Consider the following 12,129-nt stretch of genomic DNA (forward strand, 5'->3'; position numbering starts at 1 on the left):
CCATCCATCTCTACTCCTAATGGAGCAGTTGGTAGCCTGGTACGGTTTATTTTCATGTGGTTTTTCTTCGTCCCATCCTCCCACTGGTTTTTCTCCCTCCCATTAAAAAACCAAATCCCATTAGGGGGATCTTGTTTCATGCTTCCTTTGGTAGGTGTTGATTCAATTCAACTATGTAAACAATAAGTAATTAAGAATTCAGAAATTGCACCATATATGTGAGATCACCTTCCTAAAAGACAGACATAAGATTTATCTCGATAACCTTCCATAATAAAATGAGATATTTCTTCATAAGTAATCACTAATCCCGCGGGCTATGTAATTTATTATTATCATTATCTCTACTATTAATTGAGAATCACAAGTTTCATATGGGCGTACGCATCCGCGTGCCCTTGCGAAGGGGCGTCGTGCAGGACACCATGGAAGATGTAGTGGCCGGGCCTAATGCTGGCACGGTGCTTGAGAATGTTAGGGCATCGATCACGAGGTCGAGGACGGCCGTGGGGGGAGGCGGGTCATCAGACCGCCACGTGGACTCGGTCATATTATATTTCTTGTAGAGCCAGACAAGCTACATTCTCAAATCAAGTGTGTCTATTTAAATGTCAAGAAATTCGTTAAGGGAATGTGTCTAACATTAATCGGTAGTCGTCATCTTTGGCGTTTGTAGCAGCCATTCATGCGAAGATATTTTAAAAACCGAGCACTAAGTCAATTTCGAAATCAAACCATTGATGCAATAAATTAGCTAGACAGTTAATTACATATGCAATTAATTAGGTCCATTTAAATAGGATTTGTTTGCACCGAATCAATTTGGAAGTTGAGTGATTAATGCAATTCATTAATTTTTTAGACAACTATTTATGCCTACAGATAATTGGAAATAGGGATATTTTACAATTAGTCAAATAATTAATTGATTTGGTTGACGGTTAATTAGGCATGCAAAGAATTAGGTAGGTCGTTAATTATTTGTGTACTCAATTAATTAAGCAAGCAATTAATCACAGCGAATCATTTTGAAAGCACTCGTGGGCAAGGATTATCAACGGGCTCTCGACTGCATGGCCAATCACCGAGCACCGCTTGTCAACATGGACAACGGCCACCATGCTCTTGCGACATGGGCGACCTAGCGTTCACCTAGATGGACGAAGACTATGCTCCCCAGGATGTCCACACCCTGACGGTTGCCGAAATATTCATGGGTGAGGACAAGATGACACAACATTGGCCAGGTGGTTCATGCGATAATAAGAAGAAAGAGTGTTCCAAGAACAAGAAGGAAAAAGAACTAAAGCCACCAAACGGTCCATGGTGTTGGAGAAAGAAAAGAGTGTTCCACATAATAAGAGAGACAAAAAAAAGAGTATTCTTGAAAATAAGTAGGAACAAGAACTAAAACTGACGAGAAATGAGAAATAAGAAGATGAGGCGTTGATGACGAACACACTAATGTTGATGTGGTGCTGGTTGGCGCCAATGAAACGCGTTAGCGAAGACGCGAGGAGTAGAAGGTGTAGGGAAAGACGAGGAAGAGAAGAACGCCAATTATCCCTTCTAGCATATGTGGGATGTAGGTGCGGCTTATTGGCGACTAGGAATACGTTCATGTTGCCACTCTCCTCCAATGTGAATGTGCATTTGCAAAGTTGAATGAACGTTTGAGAATGCTATCCGTAGTTATTTGTTGCTTTTGTGTCAATAGTATGTTGTTAGTTTAACCCACTCTATTATATTGTAAACATGAAAATTTTCATATTTATTGCAATGCATGGCGAAGATGAGGTCGACGTCATCTGGTTCTAAAGGAGGTCGCTCCAGCGAGAAATGTCCCGCTACGGCAGAAAGCCGATCGGGAATGGGAGGTTCCGACAGAAAAAAGGAAGGTGCATCGCTGGATGAGGTTTTTTGTGTTGAATCCGAGTGTTACAGATAACATTGCGGATAGCCCGTAGCAACGCACGAGCGTTCTCCTAGTAATAATAAAAGGCCATCCCAAAGATGTGTCTAACCTCTATTTCTTTTTGAATGTTTATTTGAAAGAATCACTATGCTCCTCCTAATATTACTAGCCTGTGTGGCCGCATGGGTTGACGACTAGTACTAGTAATTTTCCTTTTCCTTTTTTTTGGGTGGGTGGGTGGGGGGGGGGGAGGCCTCGAGCATGTCGAAGCCCCCTGTTAGATTCGCCGCTGGTTGATACATACGCATGATGTGAGCGTATAATCTGCTTATATGTAAGTGGCAGAGTTTTGAATTTTGGCTGAGATAAATAAATATTGTCCGAAATTTGGCCATCTTGGCCAGGCCTGATATATGTCTTTTCAGCCAAATATGTTTGGCCCGATCTGAATTTTTGGCCTAGCCCAACTTCTGGAGCCTTCGCATCACGGTTTGCCTAGGGCCAAACATTATATTTGTACTCCTCAAGGTTATGGTGCTCTGTTAAGCTTTTGTTCCGTTCTGATTTCCAATTTTCAGTCAAATTTCATTCCAACATTCAATATTTGGTTTTGCTATTCCGTCCGATATTTTACCGGAACTTCTGAAATAGCCGAATTTCGGCGGTCTCATTCATAGGTGGAAAAAAAACACAAGCCCACAGTGGTGTCAATCATGTATGTTTGTTTGTGACTGTATAAGTCATTGTATGCAAGACAATCTAAGGTTGCTACTCGATGATAAATATACTTCACGGTCCTCTAGTATGTTTTGTTGTATTTTTCTCCGCATAACTACAATTTAGCCCAAATTATGTGGTCTCCTTTTCCTTTAAAGCATAATATAATGAAAGGAACATTCCTATTTCATCAAAAGAATAACAGCTAAAAATATGCTATGAAATTCATGGAGTCATTTAGGTCCACGTGTACCAGTAAGAACTAGCATCATAATGAACTCGTCTTGAATGAAGTGACAATTTTTTTGATAAAGGGTGTTATTTATGAATTCTTTAGATATATACACATGTATACCCGCAACAACATGCGGGGTATCATCTAGTTTACATAAACAGCATCATTTGTAGCTTCTAGGAGACTAATATAGCAGGAACAGGTACATCTTCTGAAAGTATGTGTAGTTCACAATTGAATCAAATGAAACATTCATACGAAGGTTGCAAAGAAATTAAAAAAAGAGCCTACAGATTGGAGCTAACTCCTTCAATGCACTTCTTTTTAAACACTCAACTACCCTGATAAGAAAGTTAACAAAGAAAAGATTACATGACCGTAAAACTTTAGAAGATGTACATGATGAAAAGTTGATGAATCTATCAGAAAAAATGTATCGCTGTTTTGTAATAGTTGTGTGTAGTTGTTGGCTTAGTTGTTTTATTTACCTACGATTCTTGAAACTAATAGACCTTAAGTATGGAGCATACTCAATGCTTGTATTTTTACAAGCTTGCATCCAAACGACGCCAAGCACTTACATAGCCAGTATCATCCCTTATTGTTTGGATTTTTTCATATGGTCAAGCCGGTCTCTCATATACAAGATTTGTAACCTAGCGAACAGAAACTGCAACATATTGCTCTCCAAGCAAAAAAATTGTTTATTTTTAGATTGCTTATCACATAGACCATGTGGAGCTCTCCAAGCATGTTCCCTCGAAAATATGTTTTATCTTTACTCACTAAAATTCCTTTGGTGATGACTTTAATTTTGTTTCTCAAATTCACCGAAAACAACAAGACTTTGGTTAAAATAATAGACCTATAAAAATGGAATTTGTGATGCTATATATGCACATCGTCATAAGAAGCGTGTCTGTAGTGGTGACGCTTTCTAGGGTAGAGATCGAAATAGAAGCATCCTAGAAAAATGTCCCTACATAGTTGTTTTGTCGTGTTGGCTGAGATCATTTTACATGGACTTCCATTCTTATGCACGTATGCATGCAGGTACTTTAACATTACTGTTTACATGGGTACTAGTGCAGAACCGGGCAATAGCACCGGTTCATAAGGCCCTTTAGTGCCGGTTCAGTAACCGGCACTAAAGTGTGGGCACTAAATGTCCCCCCCCCCTTTAGTACCGGTTCAGCACGAACCGGTGCTAAAGGGCAACCACCACGTGGCACGAGCCAGCTCCGGGGGTAGGGAGCCCTTTAGTACCGGTTGGTGACACCAACCGGTATTAAAAGGTTGGGGGTTTTGGGTTTATGATTTCTTTTTCATTTAATTTTGTGTTTTCCATTTAATTCTTTTTCGTTTGCTGGTATTTTACGATACTGCATATTGTACACGTTATGCATATATATAAATAGAATTTCTAGTAGAACCGATCATATATATATATATATCATCGAATGTCTCACAACCACCATTAATTAATTCACACATATATACACACATGTATATATATATATATATATATATATATATATATATAATTAGCTAGCTATATACAATTTCTCCTAATTGGTGCCTTCGGAGTGAGTGACATTAGCCTAATTGGTGCCTTCGGAGCACGATAACAATTGGAACTGGTTCATGGGGGCGGTAGCGGGTAAAAGTATTCTCCTTTGGGATCTATGACCTGGACGAGCAAAAATCCCGCTATTTCCTCTTGAATTGCTTCTATGCGGTCCTCTGGTAGGAGCTTCTCCCGCACATCTTTGGACTGTTAAGAAGGAGATCAATATGCATGTGTATTAGTTGTGTGACTAGATATCGATAATGGTGTAAAAATTGTGAATAGTGTTCTGACAAACGTACCCACTCCTGTCTTTGAGATCTGCTCCTTTCGGACGCCATCATGTGAATGTTCTCGCAAACGTAGTATGCACACAGATTATTCCTCGGCGCCTGCTTCAGGGCCTTTACGAGAATGGAATTTGATCAGATAATAATTAATCAAGCATGATAATTAAAGAGATAGCAGCTAGCTAGCTAGTACTACCTAATTACTTACCTGGGGTCGATACCATTTCAGATTTTGTTTCCATTGGCCTGGAGTGACTTTGATGAACTTTGCCCAAGCCCTGCCCGCCGACAAAGAAAATGAATAAATGGGTTATTAAATAGTTGTTATCAGGAAATGACGAACTAATTAAATAGGATGAGATATAGTTAATAATGATTGAAATTACCTGTTGACTCTCCCCTTCACGATGGTGTAGTCAGTTGGTTTCTTAAGTAGTGAGTCTAGTACTTCAACTGTTCCTTCATCAACTTTAATGATTAACAAGATCCAGTGAAATCTGCATGTACACACGTTTGCATATCTTAATTAAGTGGGCATATGTAAGCAAAAACATGTAGCTAGCTAGTAGGCAAAAACAGAATTTGTAGTACAAGACAATGTGACTCACTCGAAGTTGTAAGGAAGTAGTATATCATCATTGTATTTGAGTCGCTTGAAGAACTCTAGCATGCTTTCCTCTATACTTTTTTCGTAATATAGATCTAATTTCCATGTGTATTCATTAATGGTATTTGGGTCAACGAACCCAATGCCATAGCATCCACCTTTTTTCATTTCATAAATCTTCATCCTGCATAATACCAAAGAAAAGAATATAGTGAGGATAATTACAGGTAATGATTGATCAAAATGATCACTACAGCTAGCTTGAGACTTAAATTATAGAAAGAAATCACTTACAGACAATAGCAACTGACGATAGATTTGTCGAGTGCGTCTTGATTGTATAACTGAAATAGTTCTGAATACTCAATGGACACAGCTTTCTCATGGTAGTAATGATCCTTCTTGACATCACCATGAGGGACTCTCAATTGCAATTCTTGGTAATGTCCATGTACCATTGATGCAATTCATACATTCTCGTTGGGAGCTTCTTGACCTCGTCTGGCTCGACCAAAGGTTGGCCCCGGACATATTTCCGTTTTATTTCCTCCTCTCTAGTTGGAGACATGGGCTCGATATCGAGGAGTTGTCCAACAGTGATCATGAGGCTTTTAGCCTGCTCATTATGCTCCTCGGTTATTACCATATCGCCCAGCCCGGGAACGTTAACGGTTTGCCCACAATAATATTGGGCTCGCCTACTCTCATGTGTTGTTGGCACAACAAGCGGGGGGATTGATTACGCCGCCTGTTCTCCCAGCTGGGGAACGGTTTTACCGCTCCTTTTGCCAGCTGATTTGCTCGAGCTCGAGCTCGCCTCTTTCTGTAGACGTGCTCGATTTAACTTCTTGATGTGGCGCTCATAGTCTGTGTCAACAGGCTTGGGAGCTGGTGCTCTAGCCATACGAATGAAGTGGTCAATCTTTTCCTCAGGCACTTTCTCCCTTGGCGGCGGTGGCGGTTTCGGTGCAAAATGGGCTTCCACCTCGGCCTTCGATATGGCTACGTTTTCCTCCTCGGACTTGTCGTAAGGCCTCTATGGAAGAGGCGCGAGGCTTGGACCATATTGAAATCGCTTGCTTCCGCCTGTACCTCCACTACTACCTCGACTTGTACCACTACGCACCATAGCTGAGGCGGCTCTCTTCCGTGGTTGTTGAGGCGGCGAAGACGGCTGACGTGGCTGAGTTGGAGGAGGAGGAGTGTCCTGAAGCTATGCCGGACTTGGAGGAGGAGTGGCCTGAAGCTGTGCCGGACTTGGAGGAGGAGTAGCCTGACGCTTTGCCGGACTTGGAGGAGGAGGAGTGGCCTGAAGCTGTGCCGGACTTGGAGGAGGAGTGGCCTGACGTGTTGGTGGACTTGGAGGAGCGGGAGTCTGTTGACTCGGTGGCGGACTTCGACAAGGAGTCGGATGACGCGGTGTCGGTGGCCTTCGAAAGATGATGCAATCCTTTCTCCATAGGATGATACGATGGTTGGCCTCTCCCAGTGTGTGCTCATCGTCACCTCCGGGAATGTCAAGCTCTAGCCCCGAATATTGGTCCACCACCTCATCAACCAAGACACGAGCATAGCCCGCTGGAATCGGGTTGCAATGGAAGGTTGCCTCGGGGGGATTTGTAAAAGCAAGGGCGTCCGCCACCTTCATGGATATGTTCTTCATTTTGAAGTGTAGCTCGCAATTAGTGTTCTCCATGATGTCATCCACTGGGTAGCTATCCAGCAATGTGTTGCCCGGGGCGGAACACACGCTGCTTCTCGGCATGGATGGGACGGTGCTATCCAATGCTAGATCATTCGCTAGCTACTGCAGCTGCTGAGACCCCCTTTGCTGGCTAAGTGAGTCGATCTGCTCCTGCTGCCGCTGGAATTTGACTGCCAAGTCCGCGTGCGCTGATTCTAGGCCTTGAAGGCGTTCGTAGTCCAGCTTCCTCCGCTCCTCCTCCATCTTCCTCTTCTTATCCTCCGCAATCTTCTTTCTCGCACGGGTTCTATAGTCGGCGTTCCAGTCCGAAAACACCTCATACCACGGAATAGCGCCCATGCCTCGTGTTCTTCCCGGGTGTTCAGGATTTCCCAGGGCACGCGTAAGCTCGTCGTTCTCTCTGTTGGGCTGGAACACCCCCGATCGAGCCTCTTCTATTGCAACAAGTAGCTTATCTTCGGCTCCGTCCAGACATGCCTTCTTCGAAATTTTGCCTGTCTTTGGGTCCAACTCCCCCCCATGCGCATAGAACCAAGTCCTGCACCTGGGGGGGCAGCTCAATGTTTCTGGAGTGATACCTGCATCCTCCATCTCTTTCTCAGACTTATCCCACTTAGGCATTCCCACCGCATAGCCACCTGGCCCCAGCTTATGGAACTTATCCTTTTTGCGGCATTGGCCTTGTTTATTCTCGACCGTTCCTTAGATAATTCCGAATCCTTGAATTTCACAAAATCGTCCCAATAAGCACTTTGCTTCTCTAGTGTTCCCTCGAATACTGGAGTTTTCCTTCCTCCCTTGACGTACTTGGCCCATTCACGATTCTTGTGGTTGTTGAATGTAACCGCCATCTTCCTAAGAGCAGCGTCCTTGACTTTCTCCACATCTGCATCTGTGAAATGATCTGGTAGGGTGAAATGTTCCATGAGTGTTTCCCAAAGCAGAAGTTTTTGTCTGTCGTCGACAAAAGTAACTCCTGGACGTGGCTTTGCTGGCTCTCTCCATTCTTGAAGGGAGATCGGGAGTTGGTCCTTCACAAGAACTCCGCACTGACGAATGAACTTGTCCGCAATCTTCTTAGGCGCTAATGGTTCGCCATTAGGTTTGATGGCCTCGATATTGTACTTTACGCCCTCCTTCAACTTTTTGTTCGGGCCTCATTTCCTGTTGTCTGAAGATTTGCTCGATCCGGATGGCTGAAAGAAGAAAGATTGATTCGTTAATATATCTTCAAGTCATTTAAAACATGTGATGATCACCAGATGCCTGCTTATATAAATATATATACCTCGCCGGTCTTTGTTGTTTCAAGTTCAACATTTTCTTCGTCATGTTCATAGTTCATGACTTCATCAATTCGGTCGTCGCGATCGAATATCATATCACCCTCCCGGTGTTGTTTAGATATTCGGAGCCGTCATAATCTTCTTCATTCTGATCATCATCTGGCCCGCGAGGATTGCATATGATATTGAACAGGGCCTCTTCTCCCATAGGTTTTATTTAACTAATCCAAAAGAAATATATTCAAATTACAATGCATGGATGCAATCAATTAATAAGGAAAAACTGAATCAATCATAGTACATAATAAGCATCATCGAATATAATCTCGAATACGTCGTCTCGAATAATAGATATAATCTCGAATACATCATCTCGAATAATATATATAATCTCGAATAAATCATCTCGAATATTATATATTAAATACATCACTAGCTAGCTAGCTAGCTAATAAAGATAGAATACTAGAGAGTAATCTAGGCGGTGGACAACCAAAGTGAAGGAACCATCACTGGATCATAGCTCGGGTGATCTCCCCAAAGAACCTGCCAGGTATTGGAGAACCTGACGTCCATAGCAACCATGTAGCGATGGACGTGCTCGTCCTCCTCCCTGACACGGCGACGTACCACCTCCGGTGGGGCCGGCTCCCTCCGCACCGAAAGTGGCCCACGCGAACGCCACCAAAGGAGATGAGGGTCGACGACGGGACCCGGTGCCAGGTTCCTCACCAAGCGTCGCGCCCCTAAAGGTAGCACCTCCCAGTGCCAGCCCGGCGGAGCCCAGTCCCGGACATGGGTCCTCTGAAGCAGGACGTCGTCGCGAACGGGTCGACGGCGAGGATGCGGGCCGGGCATCGTCGACAACAAATACTATATGCCGCAAAAGTAAAGTAACATTTTTTAAATGATGGATTGTGATTTCATATATGAAAATTCTAAATTTTATAACTAAAACTAAGATTTATAATATTTCTATAGCTAAAAAACATTTCTATATAACTAACATTTCTATATAACTAACATTTCTAATATAACTAACATTTCTATATAACTAACATTTCTAATATTTCTATATAACTTACATTTCTATATAACTAACATTTCTAATATTTCTATAACTAAAAAACATTTCTATATAACTAACATTTCTAATAATTCTATAACTAAACAACAGAAAGATTGTGTGTGTGTATGTGTGTGTGTGGTACATGGCGGCCGGGGCAGGAGCTCACCGGCGAGGCGCGACGACGGGGGGCGGCGACGGGGACGGGGACGGAGACGGAGACGGCGACGGCGACGGCGACGGGGCGGGGACGGGCCGGGCAGGGACGACGGGAGGACGGGGTGGGGCGCGGCGCGGCGACGGGGACGACGGGGACGGGGACGGGGACGGCGACGGCGACGGGGACGGCGACGGACGGCGACGGGGCGGCGACGAGGGGCGGCGGCGACAGGGCAGAGGAGAAAGAAGCAGAGGGGGAGATGAGAAACTGACAATTTTTTTGAAGTGTTTTCTTATATAGAACAACCTTTAGTACCGGTTGGAGCCACCAACCGGTACTAAAGGTCTGTTTTGGCCAGGCCAAGCGGCGGGAACGACACCCCTTTAGTACCAGGTGGTGGCTCCAACCGGTACTAAAGATCCCCCCTTTAGTACCGGTTTGAGCCACCACCCGGTACTAAAGGGGTGCGCTGGCGCAGTTGCGGTGCGAAATGTTTAGTCTCACCTTGCTAGCCGAGGGGCGTTCGCACTGGTTTATAAGCCCCAGTGCGGTAGCTCCCTCGAGCTCCTCTCCAAAGCAGGCCTACTGGGCCTAAATGTTTTGTGCTGCCCTGTGGGCCTACTGGGCCTTTGCGGGCCTGCATCCTGGCCCAACAACAGGTTGGGTTTCTAGTCATATGCAGGCCGCTGTGGCGCAGTAGGTGGGCTTTTTATTTATTTATTTTTGAGTTGTTTTTTGCTGTATTTAGAGTTTCTTTGTGAATAGTTTTGCTTTAGGTACAAAACATTACAAACTTTCTGTTAGTACGGTAGTTTACAAATTTGAATAGTTTAAATTTTGAATTATTTGAAATTTGTGTTAATCACTAGTTTGTGAATAACTTAACTTTGAAAATAGATTTTTCAGTGATTCTTTTTTTATGTTTAATATTAGTGTGTTTTATCATTATATTCAATTTGGTAATGCTTAGGTTATTTAAAAAATGAAATGCCTTTGTAACGGATGAGTTTTCGTCCGAAACCCTGATACTTCGAAAGAGATTGTCCATTTTGTACACGAAGTGCATCTAGTTTTTGCGGTAACCCTCTCTACTTTTTTGCACATGCTATGTGGGTGAAATTATGATACCATGCCAACTTTCAACCTTTTCTGAGTTCATTTGAAATGCTTTTCAATTTCAGGGTCATTTAGCTGAAAAATCAGTAAATGCATGAAAGAATTTGCTTGCATGTAAAATTTCTTCGCGTTTCAAATGCCAAAACACATAACTAGCCACCCTAACTATTATAGAGATTCCCTTCTGGGTGTGAAACACAGAAGAAAGTGACGATAGTGAAGCCGATCACATCCCAGATCTTTGGTTGTGAAACTTTTTCTTCGCTGTGTCCCTTTGCGTCGTAGCCATGGAAAATTTTCAACATTTAACTGGATGCTCGGGTCAATATTCACTGTGAATGGAGAAATTTTATCAAACTTTTCATAATCTCCTGACATGTCTGTCTTGTCATCCACTCCCATGATGTTTCTTTTCCCAGAAAAAACTATGTGCCGCTTTGACTCATCGTATGATGCATTCGCTTCTTTATCTTTTCTTTTTTTCGGCTTGGTAGACATGTCCTTCACATAGAAAACATGTGCCACATCATTGGCTAGGACGAATGGTTCGTCTGCATACGCAAGATTGTTGAGATCCAATGTTGTCATTCCGTACTACGGGTCTTCCGTTACCCCGCCTCGTGTCATATTGACCCATTTGCACCGAAACAAAGGGACCTTCAAACCACGTCGATAGTCAAGTTCCCATATGTCATGTATATAACCATAATATGTTTCCTTTCCCGTCTTGGTTTCTGCATCAAAGCCGACACCACTGTTTTGGTTGGTGTTCTTCTTATCTTGGACGATCGTGTAAAATGTATTACCATTTATCTCGTACCCTTTGAAAGTCATTATATTCGAAGATGGAAACTGGGACAGCAAGTACATGTCATCTTCAATATAGACGTCATGCATGGTACGTGTCTGCAACCAGCTGGTGAAACTCCTGATTTGTTCACGTGTAATCCAGTGATCAGACCGCTCCGGGTGTTTGGAGCGTAGCAAATTCTTGTGTTCATCCATATACGGAGCCACCAAGGCGGAATTCTGTAGAACTGTGTAGTGTGCTTCAGTGAGAGAATGGCCGTCCATACATATTATCTGTTCCCCTCCTAGCGTGCCTTTTCCATCCAGTCTGCCCTTATGCCGCGATTCAGGAACACCAATCGGCTTAAGGTCAGGAATAAAGTCAATACAAAACTCAATGACCTCCTCATTTTCATGGCCCTTGGAGATGCTTCCTTCTAGCCTAGCACGGTTATGAACATATTTCTTTAAGACTCCCATGAACCTCTCAAAGGGGAACATATTGTGTAGAAATACAGGACCCAAAACGTTAATCTCTTCGCATAGGTGAATTAGGACGTGCGTCATGATGTTGAAGAAGGATGGTGGGAACACCAACTCAAAACAGATAAGACATTGCACCAAATTATTCTCTAACCTTGGTATGATTTCTGGATCGATTACCTTCTAAGAGATT

This window comes from Triticum urartu, chromosome 6 (genome assembly GCF_003073215.2).
Source record: "Triticum urartu cultivar G1812 chromosome 6, Tu2.1, whole genome shotgun sequence".
In the NCBI taxonomy this organism is placed as follows: domain Eukaryota; kingdom Viridiplantae; phylum Streptophyta; class Magnoliopsida; order Poales; family Poaceae; genus Triticum; species Triticum urartu.